Here is a 15,696-nt window from a genome sequence, read left to right as displayed (position 1 = left end):
TGTACTAGAAAAAAACTTTTGTTTCTTTGACACTGTCTGCATCTGGGTCATACCTGAAACCTGATAGATGTGATTGAATCATTCAACTGTAGCCTTTGCAGTTCCACATTCTTATCGGCAGTCTCAACAGCCTTGGTTGCTCTAATGACTGCCTCACCTGGTTCACTAACTAATTCTCAGATAGAGTTCAGTGTGTCAAATCGGAGGGCCTGTTGTCCAGACCTCTGGCAGTCTATGGGGGTGCCACAGGGTTCAATTCTCGGGCCGACTCTTATCTGTATATATAAATGATTTCGCTCTTGCTGCGGGTGATTCTTTGATCCACCTCTACGCAGACGACACAATTCTGTATACATCCTTCTTTGGACACTGTTAACAAACCTCCAAATGAGCTTCAACACCATACAACTCCTTCCGTGGCCTCCAACTGCTCGTAAATGCTAGTAAAACAAAATGCATGCTCTTCAACCGATCACTGCCTGCACCCTCCCGCCCGACTAGCATCACTCCTCTGGACGGTTCTGACATAGAATATTTGGACAACTATAAATACCTAGGTGTCTGGCTAGACTGTAAAATCTCCTTCCAGACTCACATTAAGGATCTCCAATCCAAAGTTAGATCTAGAATCAGCTTCCTATTTCGCAACAAAGCCTCCTTCACTCATGCTGCCAAACATACCCTCGTAAAACTGACTATCCTACCAATCCTTGACTTCGGCGATGTAATTTACAAAATAGCCTCGTATACACACTACTCAGCAAATTGGATGCAGTCTATCAGAGTGCCATCCGTTTTGTCACCAAAGCCCCATATACTACCCACCACTCCGACCTGTATGCTCTCGTTGCTGGTATCACTACATATTCGTCGCCAAACCCACTGGCTCCAGGTCATCTATAAGTCTATGCTAGGTAAAGCGCCGCCTTATCTCAGCTCACTGGTCACGATAACACCCACCCGTAGCACACGCTCCAGCAGGTATATCTCACTGGTCATCCCCAAAGCCAACACCTCACCTGGCCACCTTTCCTTCCAGTTCTCTGCTGCCAATGACTGGAACGAATTGCAAAAATCACTGAAGTTGGCGACTATCATCTCCCTCACTAACTTTAAGCATCAGCTGTCAGAGCAGCTGTACACAGCCCATCTGTAAATAGTCCATCCAACCAACTACCTACCTCATCCCCATATTTGTTTCTCTGCTCTTTTAAAAACACAAGTATTTCTACTCGCACATCCTCACATCACATCTATCACTCCAGTGTAAATTGCTAAATTGTAATTACGTCGCCAGTATTGGCCTATTTATTGCCTGCCTTACCTCATTTGCACACACTGTATACAGATTTTTCTTATGTGTTATTGACTACGTTTGTTTATGCCATGTGTAACTTGTTTTTGTCGCACTGCTTTGCTTTATCTTGGCCAGGTCGCAGTTGTAAATGAGAACTTGTTCTCAACTGGCCTACCTGGTTTAATAAAGGTGAAATATTTGTTTTTCAAACCCATGATGCTGGCACACCTGTCTCCTTCCCTGCAGATATGAAATCCACGATTTGAAACATTATGTGCAAAAATATATATTTTTAGATTTGATTATGGGAGTTAATTTAGTCCTTTACACTCACAGCCTGTATACGGTATGAAAATGGCAGAGGTGGTTGATGGAGGGATGTGCTTGCCACAGTTCCTAATTGGCACAGCCAGGAGAGCTCAAAAAAGCACCTAATAGTTAAAGCCTACTTCATATAGGTAAATTCCTCAGAGTGTAAAGGGTTAAGTCACATGATGCAACTTAGTGATGTTTCAGTATGGGTCAAGTTCAATGTTGATAGTAATGCTTTTCAGCAAATTCTGTAATATGGAAAGTACTTAACAGTATTGTTGGTGCATGTTTATTGCCATACCTTCATATTTCAATAGAGATGTGATGCTCATTACTTTACACTTAGATGTACAGGACTTACTAGGAGAGAGAGAGGATAGTGTCTGCTTGTCACGATCGTTGGAATAAATGTCGGACCAAGGCGCAGCGGATGTTGAGTTCCACATTATTTATTCGAAAGTGAAACTAAGCAGACAAAAACAAATAAACAATAAACTGACAACGAACCGTGACTACAGAGTTGCTACGTGCAATAACTCAACACAATATCCCATAAACACAGGTGGAAAAAAGCTACCTAAATATGATCCCCAATTAGACATGGATTACCAGCTGCCTCTAATTGGGAATCATACACATTCACAAACATAGAAAAACAAACCTAGAACCCCACATAGAAATTATAAACTAGACTAACCCCCCAGTCACACCCTGACCTACTCTACCATCGAAAATAAGGACTCTATGGTCAGGATGTGACACTGCTCTGCAGACAAGACAGAGAGAGACAGACACTGCATGTTGTCGTGTGTAGGCACAGCTCTGAGATGTACAGGACTTACTAAGAGAGAGAGAAAGGTGTGAATAGTTGGCAGATGAGAGCGCAAGAGACAGTAGACACAGCATGGGCTGCTGGTTGTAACAACAATTACTCACTCAGAGATTAGGAAGAGTTGCAGCAGCAGGTCAAGGCAGTGAGATGAGGGTTGTTGGGTCTAGGCACAGCTCTGAGATGTAGCTTCAGGACTTGCTAGGAGAGAAAGAAGAAAACAAAATTTGAATGACTATTGATTGACCATAGGCTTCTATAAAAACCTGTGGCGATTTTAGCATGTAAGTCTTGGGTGTTAAGAATCCCTTTGGCCCGGCAGTCTAGGGGGGATGGTAACGAGACCCGTAACATAACTCATGCAAAGTATAATAGTGAAAACGTAACAGTGAGAACGAAAAACCACAGACAACTAAATTACCGTCAAACACTCATGGTTTATTTGGTAAACACACGGTAAGGGGGGCAGGAAAAGGGGCTGAGCTGGACCTAAGGAAATTGGTACCTTGATCACTTTGTACCACCTTAGGTAACCCGAATGTCGTGAAGAATTGAATTAAGGCTTTAATCACGGGGTATCTTGTTGCCATACACATAATTGTTAACAGAAACTGGTTACCCGATTTTGTCTTCGGTAACGGTCCAACACAATCAACCACCACTTGTTCGATTGGTTCACCTATGAGAGGTATTGGACAAAGAGGAGCGGGAGGAATAACCTGATTTGGTTTTCCTGTTATCTGACACGTGTGGCATGTCCGACAGAACTGAGCCACATCTTGTTTTAAACCTGGCCAAAAGAAATGTCGAAGGATCCGATCATAAGTTTGTGATTGCTAAATGACCAGACCACTGGTTATCATGAGCAAGGGATAACACATTTTGTCGAAAGGCTGTAGRAATCACTATTTGGTAAACAGCATTCCAATCTCCGTCCGCGTCAACATGGGATGTCCATTTACGCATGAGGAGATTACCATCAATGAAGTAAGCCACGTTCTTCTTCTTTACCTCTTCCAATGAGACAACACTAGGAAAACATTTAGCAAGCTTGATGTCAACCTTTTGGTTAGCAATCAGCTGTTCACAAGTGACTGGTAACTGTATTGCATCAGCAATAAGTTCAACATACTTCGATTCTTCCCTGGGCTGTTTGTCAGAGGTGATCAGCTCCTCAGAGGTAACACACAACCCATCCTCTTTGAACAGAAAAGTGTTCGACAAATCTATCACGTCACCCACTTGTCGTGCCTGAGCACGAGTGACAGCACAAGCGGGGAACACGTGGATAACTCTGTGCCAGCTCATTGGAGAGAGAGTGGTCACTTATTCCAATAAGGGTACTACCTTTCCTCCGGCAATATCGTTACCAATTATAAAGGTCACACCTTTTACTGGCAACATAGGACGTACCCCCACTGAATATTCCACTGATTAACTCAGTGTACTTTCACAAAGTGCAATGGCACAAAACCCATTTCAACACCCTGAACTAACACACTGGAACCACAGTATGTATCGTCGGATAAGGGCAACACATCAGACAATATAAACGACTGCGCCGCACCAGTATCTCTAAGGATTTTAACCGGACGCTGAGACGCTTCGTCATTCACTAGGGACACCAACCCCTCAAATGAACGGTTCATAACTGCGGTCGGGGACTGAGACTTTCAAACTACATTTACCCTGAGGCACCCGTTTCGTTTCAGACCTCACAACCGTACGAATTAGACCAACACCTGTTGGCGGCTTGGCACGAAAAGGAATCCCTTGTTTGCGTTTTAGCAGGAAGAAATAATTAATCATATGTCCCACTTTATGACAATAGAAACGGGGACGCTCATTTTTCTGGCGTGCTTGATATACTGCTGGCCGACTAGGGCTAAAAGTAGGCAATTCAGTGGCTCTACTCTCAGTATGAGCCGGAAACACGCTCTTGTGCGTCAACACAAACTCGTCTGCCAACACAGACGCCTCTGACAGTGAGGATACTTTCTCTTTGTTTAGGTAAACTACAATCCGTTCGGGTAAGCAATTTTTAAACTCTTCCAACAAGATTAACTCCCGGAGAGAGTGGAAATCAGTTATCTTGCTAGCAGCATGCCATTTATCAAACAGATTTCCCTTGTCTCTAGCAAATTCCACATAAGTCTTACTAGAAGCAATCTTATGAGACCTAAATCTCTGTCGGTATGCCTCCGGCACAAGCTCATAGGCACGAATAACAGTAGCTTTGACCACTTCATAATTCAAACTGTCTTCAAGAGGTAGCGCTGACAAAACCTCTTGGGATTTACCAGTTAATTTACACTGAAGTAATAGGCACCATACCTCTTCAGGCCATTTCAATGCTACGGCTATACGTTCAAAAATACAAAAATGGGAGTCAACCTCTGAACAAAGGTACCAAAGCAATCTGCCTACTAATGTCAAAAGTGTTGGAAGCTCCAGTTGGTGAGGACGACTCACTAACAGGCACAGCAGGAACGAAGGCTAGCCTTGCTGTCTGCCACCAGTTCCATCTGGCGCATTTTGAACTCCACCTGCCGTTGTTCTCTGTCTGCCTCAAATTTACACATCTCCAACTGGAGATTCTCTCGCCTAATTTGGGCTCGCTTCCGCCTCCAGTTGGAACTGTATTCAACGGATATCCCTCCTGGCATCACCGTTTGACTGTGGGGAGAGTGGATCAAAACGGGACAATGTGGCTGGAGTTTTAGCCTCGCCCTCATTCTCAGACACCGACGGGCTTACAGGAGCAGCAACATCCCCTACATGGGTAGTAGGCTCAGGCAGCGGTAATAAAAGCACTTGTTCTTCCAACAAAACATTTAACACCAGTTGCTTAACCTTCGCTTTAACTAAACTCTGCGGGATCGATACAGAATAATGGTCAGCCAAGGTCAGTAAATCAACTCTACGACATTTGTCAAAAACTTCCCACGTAGGGTTATCCAAAAAGGATTTTAAATCAAAAGTAGCCATCTTGAAATATTACTTATACACAAGAGCCAACAAATAGCAAACACTAATGCTACATCAGCTATTACGCTCAACACTGAACTAGACCACTAGCAACCTGCACGAGTGGCATGGGTGTCAGTAAAGACAGATCCCGGATGAGCCCCCACATGTTAGGAATCCCTTTGGCCCGGCAGTCTAGGGGGGATGGTAATGAGACCGGAACAACTCATGCAAAGTATAATAGTGAAAAAGTAACAGTGAGAACGAAAAACCACAGACAACTAAATCTACCGTCAAACACTCATGGTTTATTTGGTAAACACACGGTAAAGGGGGTGCAGGAAAAGGGGCTGAGCTGGACCCAAGGAAAGAAACAAATATCCAATAACACCCCTAAGCGAGACTAGCCTACTTCAATACAGCTAACTAACCAAAAATACAGTGGGTGGTCCACCCAGTTCTAACTAGTGTTCTTAGACAAAGTATTCCTACGGGTAGTGTATGCCCATGGGCGACTTGTCTTGGTACCCCCTTTTCCCACCATMAAAMAAACAGTCAAACACCATAACAAAACAATACTCACAGGATAACGGACAAAGTGACATGTAGTTGCTAAACCAAACGAGAGATCTACAGAGAGATTGAAACACAGAGAGATCGAGCTCCAGAGAAAAGAACTGAATGGGTTTTTAAACCAAGGGAAAGGGGATGTGACTGGGTAATGGAAACAGGAGGAGGTGTGTCTGATTGATGACTGATTGGTGACTGATTGGGGAATGATGATTGCCACCTGTGAGGGGAGAGAAAAGATACACACACAGGATACACACACACAGGATACCGGTATCCGTAACAATGGGGCAAAAAGTGTGATGCATGCCAGCAAAGCCACTGCACAACACTAAACAATACATTAATTGCACTGTAACGGTGACAAACGGTGCCCACAAATGGCCTACATAAAGCTGTTCCAGCAGCAGTCCCAACATCTTACAACTACTACACGCGGCTATCAGTGGAGCTTTGTCTGGCAGCGAAACAGTTCATTCAGCCTTTAAAAAAAATATAGCTGATATGGCTGACTTGCTTAAACAAATGTGGTTTCTAATGACAGTTGAGATGTACAAACTATGGCATAAGGGGACAACAAGCGGATAAGAGGCAATCTGTAATTTCGATTGAGACATTAATAAGCGAGCTAGGACGGATGTAGTCAATATAACTATTTCTTTAGCACTTTTGAAATGTCAAGTGACAGAATTCAGAACATGGGCCGCTCTTACTGTGTTCTCCCTGTACACCAAGTCAGAACCGTAGGATAAATATACGGGGCATATAAGCAGACAATGAAAGCTCCTACAATATTCGATGATTACATTTCTCTAAAACAGGTTCTAGGCTACATGTGCACCACCAAGTCAGAACAGTAGGCGAAATTGAGAGGGGTAAATAGACCAAATTATTAGGGTGAGGCACATGGGCTACTGTACTAACATCTTACTACACAACATACACTTAGTATTACTTTCTTAGCTACAGTATACATATCTCCCTGGCATATTACATAATTTATGCAGCAGCATAAAATTCATTTTTGGACTCACCTTGTTGTGCTGTGCTCACTTGAACAGGAAGGTGGCACGGCAGTCCTTTGTGGGCAAATTTTGTCATCAAAGTATGGCATTCTCTGGATTTATGGTGCTTTCAAAACAACTGGGAACTCAGAAAAAAACAAGGTAAAATCATGATGACGTCATTGATCGTCAGGTCGTACCTCTAGAAAGAGGCCTGATTTACATTTCCGAGTTGGATGACCATTCAAAACGTATTTACCCAGTCGGCTCTCGTTTATTCCAAACTTCCCAGTTATCTAGAACTCACTGAAGTCAAGTTTTGCAGTTCGAGTTAACAGTTGTTTTGAGCGCGGCACTAATCATGCTTCATTGACAGCATGGTCAATGTTAAATGTTTATCATTTTACACTTGGTAAAGAGACCCTTAATCCCAGATTTGGGACCACACAGCCACTCCACTGAATAGCAGGCTAGTGATTGCTTTGCAATGCTTGCAACTAGCCACTGTCACTGATTCCTTCCAAACCACTCATTGTTGAATTTGGGATTTCCAACTTGTTGTGTAATGTTTATGTCCATTGGCCGATGAACACCGATACATTTTATCTATAATTTCTTTTCAATATTTCTCTTCATATGACAAGGATGAAAACGGATTTGCCAGTAGATTGTCAACTTGATTCATGGTGATGACTGCTAGCTAAGATTTTGAAAGTATGATGTTGACATGATCAGTCTAATCAAAGCTACTGTATCACGACGCAATGCTCCATATTTTCTGCTGGCTTGCCCCAAAACCACAGAAAGCACTGAGCTGGGCTGAAGCACTTTTTGGAGCTGCCTTACTCAAGAAAACAAAAAGAGACCATGTTTGTATGCAGCTTTATTAACTCAATAATATATATTTTACATTGTTTGTAAAGTGAAATGTGACACATATAAAAATGTGGGGATCAAAACCCTGAATGACGGGTCGCCACTGATTTAAAACAATAACTGCCTAACTAGCTATATGCACTTGTTGAAATACTGATGGTTGTAACATTGTTATAACTGTTTTGTAAAGAGAATCAACTGCCTAACTATACACACTTGCTGAAATATTCATAGAGTAACACACTCAGAGGATAGAAGACATGGGTCTAGGCACAATAAAAGACTAATAGAGATGAATCGACAACTTTTGAAGGACTGCGCAGCCTTAACTTAACTTTGAGACAAATCAAATGACTATCTAGCTAGCTACTGGACCTATGTAACATTAGCTAGGCTAGTGTCTGTTCTGCACACAAGACAGAGAAAGAGACAGCAGACAGCATGTGCATGTGCATGACTGACTAAGTAGTAGAAAGCTAGCTAAGTTAAGTTACACGTGGTGGTTTAAGAAACTAGCTAGCCACTTACCATTGTCTATAGCTAGCTAACGTTACGTTACTTACTCTTTCAGGTCCGATGGCGTACGGTAAGCTGTCCAAGGTTAGCCTAGCTAGCTTGGCTAACTTAATGTTCTGGTCGGTAGCTAACTTGCACTCACTCACGACTGCTAGCACCATCATGAAAAGGGGCATGAGGGAAGCCCTACAATACTATGTCTTTCTAAGTAGTGAGTATGCTCGGGAGCAGACAATGTTGAAAAGTAATCTTTCGACATGCTATACTTTTCTTATATGTAGTTTTGTTATTGACTAAAACAAAGAAAATTGCATTTGAAAAAGGTGAGGTTTTTGCTGTGAGCCAATGGTGTAAACACAGGTTGATTTCCCCACAGGTGGGCTGGGCCGCGACGCTCTATCCAATACAGACTAGGAGTATCAGTCTAATTTGCGTAAACATTGTGATTGGATGATAGCTGTGAGGGTTATCAAATCAGGATCAAATCCTCTGATCTCCTCGAGCTCATTGATGATAGAATGTCCATATTTGAAGATTGACAAAAGGCCAGTCTCTTTGGCAATGAAAAGAAGTGGGAAGGAGTGGAATGTTAGCTAAAAAGACTGGCACCCAGGCTAGGGTCATGCTGTTCCACCATCAAATCCATCATGACATAAGCAACAGCTATGCCAACAAGGTGCACATTCATATGTAGTGTTTTCTCCCTCAATCACCTCATAAATTGTGCTTTTAGATAAACTGGGCTATTTAAAACACCTCTCCAAAGATTGCACTGAGCTGTGTGATTAAAAGGTTGGAAAACATACATGCTTGAGTGTGATTCAATTACTATGAATGGTGCAGGAGATTCGGCCAAGTCACGGCTGGTGAAATGATTCTGCTACACCTATGCCTGTATAACTTTTATGTATTCATTTTGGCAGCCGTTTGCTAACTCATGGTCAATGCTGTTGTGTTGTCAAAAATGTAATATTAGTCACTCGTGAAAATGTCATGTAAAGCACTTCCCCTTATGATTATACACCCCCATGTGGTGATCATAAGAACATCATCCAGCTTTATGTTCAAATCTACAACCCTTGCTCTTATGAGTAACGATGTAATTACTAGTACCTAACGGCTAATATATTCTTGCATAGTAATTCAGGGTTTGGCCGGGGTAGGCCGTCATTGTAAAATAAGAATTTGTTCTTAACTGACTTGCCTAGTAAAATAAAGGTACAATTAAAATTCTGGCTGCATTCCTGGCTCCATTCCCCCTTGTAAATAGCAGGCCGTTATGTGACCCCTGACTGGGGAGCTGATGGCCTACTTAGCACAACTGAACAACCACTACTCCAAATGGACCAAAGCATCACTTAGCCACTTAATGAGATCAATCAGTTCCCGTTGCATTGTGGATGGATGTGGCTGTTTGGGGTACCGCTCCAACATTCACCTTTAGAGGGCATTACTGACATGCCAACATCATGTTGTGCTATGCCCTAAACAGAGTGCATCGTTGAAGTGCTACTTGTGAACAATTCAGAAGTGTAATTGGGGAGGTGAACAACAGTGCAGAATCTGCTGTCTGTCAGTGGTCATTGTCATATACGTTTTTTTGCTTGTTGTTTTTGGGGGATGGGGGTGCAAAGGATGGAGGGAGAGAGATAGAGAGAGAGAGAGAAAGAAAGAAAGAAAGAAAGAAAGAAAGAAAGAAAGAAAGAAAGAAAGAAAGAAAGAAAGAAAGAAAGAAAGAAAGAAAGAAAGAAAGAAAGAAAGAAAGACGGGCACACCTGAGACCACCTGAGACCACAACCAAAACAATTTACAATAAGCTTGACCAGATCGTTTTTTTATGCATCTGTTATTTTGCTCATTGCAATTTCTAGGCTACGGCCCAGACAACACTGGTCTCTTGTGAGTCAGATGACTAACGGCTGTTGGTTTTCATGATCAACTTATCCAAATAAACTTCTGCAGATGACAGCAGCAATGAGCTACTAAAATAATGGTCTTTGGAAATATGTGAATAGCAAGATATTGGATGATTGGAATAGACCAAGGAGTATAATACTGTATATAATGACTGATGTTATTAGAATACTCTTATAAGAAATTCATTTTTTGATCATCTGAAAAATACATTTTATTTTGACAGATTAAGGGGGTGCAATTTAATATTAGGAAGGTGTTCCTATTGTTTGGTATACTAGTGTAGTTTTCTTATAATAGATGACGCAAATTACTTATTAAAGTGTTGAGAGCTCAGTGATTGAGAGATGGTGATTAGTCCAGCAGATAGGTGAAATAATTGTTCCATTTTATGATACAAGTACCAAACTTGGTACACTAATGCTAGATACCTTAAGGAATATTTTAAAGATTGGAGACAGTCTGGGGAGCCTGTCAGTCAATCCGAGCAGCCATTTTAATAATATATTTGCCATCTGGATTTCCTGTTTGAAGAAAATCTGGTAAAATCAATCAAAACAATATAACAATGACTTTATAATGTTATCTACCCAATAAATCATCCCCACAGATAATATAAACAATAATTATCATCATGAAAAACTCTTAAGACCTTCATGGGGTCCACATTGAGGTCATTTTGACCATAGTAGAGCAGCTGCGTGAAAACTTTTTGGACTTTGTGATAGAGCCACCAAATTTCACACACAGCTAGGGCATGTCTAAGTATTTTGGGCAATTTCCCACCTTGCAGTCGTTTCCAATAAGCAGATGACAGAGACAGTTCCAAAGTTCACATACACTACGTGACCAAAAGTATGTGGACACCTACTTGTCGAACATCTCATTCCAAAACCCACCACAAGGACTAGCTAGAGCGCGATGAACCAACAAAAGACCCCAGGCCAAACCCTCCCCTAACCCAGACGACGCTGGGCCAATTGTGCGCTACCCTGTGGGACTCCCGGTCACGGCCAATTGTGACACAGCCTGAGATCGTATCCCAGTTTGTAGTGATGCCGCAATACTGCGATGCAGTGCTTTAGACCGCTGTGCCACTTGGGAGGCCCGACAAACCATTTCTCTATGGACCTTACTTTGTGCACAGTGGCATCGTCATGCTGAAACAGGAAAGGGCCTTCCACAAACCGTTGTCACAAAGTTGGAAGCACAGGATTGTCTAGAATGATGTTAAGATTTCTCTTCACTGGTCCAAAGCTGCCTAGCCCAAACCATGAAGAAGAGGCCCACACAATTATTCCTCCTCCAAACTTTACAGTTGGCACTATGCATTCGAGCAGGTAGCATTCTCCTGGCATCCGCCAAACTGAGATTCATCCAGTTTGGACTGCCAGATGGTGAAGTGTGAGTCATCACTCCAGAGAACGGGTTTCCACTGCTCTAAAGTCCAATGGCAGCAAGCTTTACACCACTCCAGCCGACACTTGGCATTGCGCATGGTGATCTTAAGCTTGAAGCTCCTAACGAACAGTTCTTGTGCTGACGTTGCTTCCAGAGGCAGTGTGGAACTCGGTAGTGAGTGTTGCAACCAAGGACAGACGATTTTTACGCGCTTCAGCCTCGGCAGTCCCGTTGTTGCTCCTAGACGTTTCCACTTCACAATTACAGCACTTACAGTTGACCGGGGCAGCTCTAGCAGATCAGACATTATACGAACTAACTTGTTGGAAAGGTAGCATCCTATGACGGGGGCACTTTGAAAGTCACTGAGCTCTACAGTAAGGCCATTCTAATGACAATGTCTGTCTATGGAGATTGCATGGCTGTGTGCTAGATTTTATACACCTTTCAGCAACAGCTGTGGATGAAATAGCCGAGTCCACTAATTTGAAAGGGGTCCAAATACTTTTGTATATATAATGTATTTATTAAGGACATGTGGTTGGATTTGTGGTTCTGCAAAAAAGCAGAGACATTAGCAGGTTGCATAACATAAAAGGTGATAAGGATGGGTCTATTAAACCAATATACTGCATCTGAAATAAGAAAAATATTCAACATCTCTAGCACAACCCCAACATCATTCGGAAAGTATTCAGACCCCTTCACTTTTTCCACATTTTGTTACATTACAGCCTTACTCTAAAATGTATTAAATCGTTTTTCCCCCTCATCAATCTACACACAATACCCCATAATGACAAAGCAAAAACAGGTAAAACATTTTTTGCAAATTTATTAAAAATAAAAAACTTAAACATTTACATAAGTATTCAGACCCTTTACTCAGTACGTTGTTGAAGCAACTTTGGCAGCGATTACAGCCTCAAAGTCTTCTTGGGTATGACGCTACAAGGTTGGCACACCTGTATTTGGGGAGTTTCTCCCATTCCTATCTGCAGATCTTCTCAAGCTCTGTCAGGTTGGATGGGGAGCGTCGCTGCACAGCTATTTTCAGGTCTCTCCAGAGCTGTTCGATAGGGTTCAAGTCCGGGCTCTGGCCGGGCCACTCAAGGACATTCAGTGACATGTCCCGAAGCCACTCCTGCGATGACTTGGCTGTGTGCTTAGAGTCGTTGTCTTGATGGAAGGTGAACCATCACCCCAGTCTGAGGTCCTGAGAGCTCCGGAGCTCTCTGTACTTTGCTCCGTTCATCTTTCCCTCGATCCTGACTAGTCTTCCAGTCCCTGCTGCTGAAAAACAGGCCCACAGCATGCTCTGACATGCACTGTCAACTGTGGGACCTTATACAGGCAGGTGTGTGCCTTTCCAAATCATGTCCAATCAATTGAATTTACCACAGGTGGACTCCAATCAAGTTGTAGAAACATCTCAAGGATGATCAATGGAAACAGGCTGCACCTGAGCTCAATTTCGATTCTCATAGGAAAGGGTCTTAAAAATTATGTCATATAGGTATTTCAGTAACTTTACTATTCATTTTTTTAAACAAAAAAGTCTTAAAACTGTTTTTCACTTTATCGTTATGGGGTATTGTTTGAGGAATGTTTTTTAAAATTCAATTTTAGAATAAGGCTTTTAACGTAACAACATGTGGAAAAAGGGAAAGGGGCTGAATACGTTCTGAATGCACTGTATGTGAAATTAGCACGTCTTTATGTTTTGCAGTTATAAGTGTTTCCAGTTACATCATCAACCAATTAGTAGGCAGTTCTGATAATTAGTGACAAGTGTGTTGTAATGAGAGCGAGTCAACGGGTAAAATCAACTTGGTTGATCAAGCTCATCTTAGTAGTATGCTGCTCTGAGGGCTTTTGTACAGCCGCCAACCAGCTACTTAGGGTGTATTGGACATAGTTCACATGGCCATATCTCCATAAATAATAAAATGGCCCAAAGATTCCATATATACTTATCCTTTAACATTTTAGTAGAAAAGTGGTGAAAACATGTGCAATCTTACTGTTTAAAAAAATATCTAATGGCTAGTTCCAATAGTTTACATGTAAACACTCAAAAAAGTATATGGGTGTTCCATGAAGTCTATCATTGCAATGATATTTAATATGATATTCTGTTTTGTGTCAATTTTAAGAAATGTGACAGGAAACCTGCCCTGTACACATCACTTTAGGTAAAATCCTATAGGAGTGCATGATGTCCAGCAGAGAGACAGGTAACCCATTTTAACAGAATACTTTTATAATGAGACCTTTCAGCCTTTACACAAAGTAAGTAAAGTCTAAACAAAGAGGTTTAGCTGTAGTGCCATTGCAGATTTAACCTATTATACTCAGTGGTATATATTTTTTTAGGTGCCAGAGAAAAAAGGAGAAAATGACGTCATCATTTCTCAATCACAATTTGCACTGAAACCTGTTGAATAATATACTTTTATATGAATAAAGCATATCTTCCAAATTCAACGCATCATCTTATGCCTACACACATTGACTTAAATAAATGTCATAATTGGGCTGTATGTACCAATTAATTATGGAGATATGGCCAAGTGAATATAGTTCAATATTGCCCCATGCAGCTGGTTGGCAGCTATATTGGAAATGGCTGCCAGGGGGGTAACAGACTAAATCTGTGATGGCTCTATAGCCAAAAATGCTTCTTTAGACATGCCCCAGTTGTGTGTGAAATGTTGTGGCTCTATCACAAAGTCCACAATTTTCTCCCGTAGCTGCTGGACTATGTCAAAATGACCTCAATATGACCCCCATGAAGGTCTTAAGAGTATTTGATGATCAGGATTATTGTCTATATTAACTGGGGGGTTTATTTATTTGGTAGATATCATTTTGATATTGTTTGGAATGATTTTACCTTATTTTCTTCTAACAGGAAATCCGAGACTGCCTCCAATACCGAGTTGCACAGCAGTCTAAGACACTGCCTCTCAGGGCAAGAAGCGTCCCTATCCCTGGTTCGATTCCAGGCTGTATCACATCCGGCCATGATTGGGAGTCCCATAGGGCGGCACACAAATGGCCCAGCGTCGTCCGGGTTTGCCCGGGGTAGGCCGTCATTGTAAATAAGATATTGTTCTTAACTGACTTGCCTAGTTAAATAAAGGTTACAATCTGTAGAATGTTCCTTAAGGTATCTAGTATTAGTGTACCAAGTTTGATACTTGTATCATAAAGTCGAACGATCTCAGCATATTTGGTTCTTATGCGCTGGACTACATGTGCTGCTGCTGCGTGTTGGAGCCATATGAAGCTCCTATTGCCGCGACAAGAATCCACCCCAATCGAGAACAAAGTGTTTGATCTCCAGTTATAGCAGCAGTTACAGAACTGTGGAAGGAGAGAACAGAAGAACACTGGCTACTATCAACGGACATTGGGACTCGCCGCAACCTTGCGCTTTTTTGGGTGTACTGCCCCTCTTGAGCAATGGCATCTCTAGATCGATCAAAGGGAGCGTGTGAGGATGGGGTCGCCTTTTTTATTACCATGTATTATCAGTAGATTAGATGTATCATACAGTGATACTAGAGTATTCCATAGCCTCTGATGTGAGTGCATGGAGACACATAGGCAGACAAGGTTGGGAATGTGAAAGAAGCAGCGCGCTCCGTGTATACGCGTGATCCTACAGATTGCACAGAAAAAAAGCACAATATTTCCCATGCATGTTTTTGTTAGTAGACTTCGTAACACATGGGTGAAATATTGATTAATCGTCAGCTGCTAATGAACACACCATAAATTAGCAGTGTTCTTGAACAAAGCTGATGCATCTTAAAGGAGACGCGCGTGCTTTGACAGCATCATCCGCACCTCAAATGGATGGAGTTATCGTCTGATCCTGGCCACAGAAATCGCCCAACTTCAAGCGCCACGTAGGTGAGGGATGCTCATACAATATTTTGAATGGATGATCAAATCATTTGCTCTGGGCAAATTTAGATTACATGAACTAAAAGGTATAGCTT

The 15,696-nt window shown here is 42.0% G+C and overlaps 1 protein-coding gene across 1 annotated transcript in view; it reads left to right on the top strand.

Moving 5' to 3' along the window:
• Window positions 1–14,969: 14,969 nt before the first annotated feature.
• LOC111967671 (TANK-binding kinase 1-binding protein 1-like) overlaps window positions 14,970–15,696 on the top strand; it is a 146,672-nt gene continuing 145,945 nt past the window's right edge. The window contains exon 1 of the mRNA XM_070444840.1: window positions 14,970–15,607. The gene's annotated coding sequence lies outside the window, so the exon portion shown is untranslated. The remainder of the gene's footprint in view (window positions 15,608–15,696) is intronic.

The sequence above is a fragment of the Salvelinus sp. IW2-2015 genome, linkage group LG8 (assembly GCF_002910315.2).
Source record: "Salvelinus sp. IW2-2015 linkage group LG8, ASM291031v2, whole genome shotgun sequence".
In the NCBI taxonomy this organism is placed as follows: domain Eukaryota; kingdom Metazoa; phylum Chordata; class Actinopteri; order Salmoniformes; family Salmonidae; genus Salvelinus; species Salvelinus sp. IW2-2015.
The sequence above is the reverse complement of the archived record's forward strand: the minus strand, read 5'-3'. Positions and strand labels throughout refer to the sequence as shown.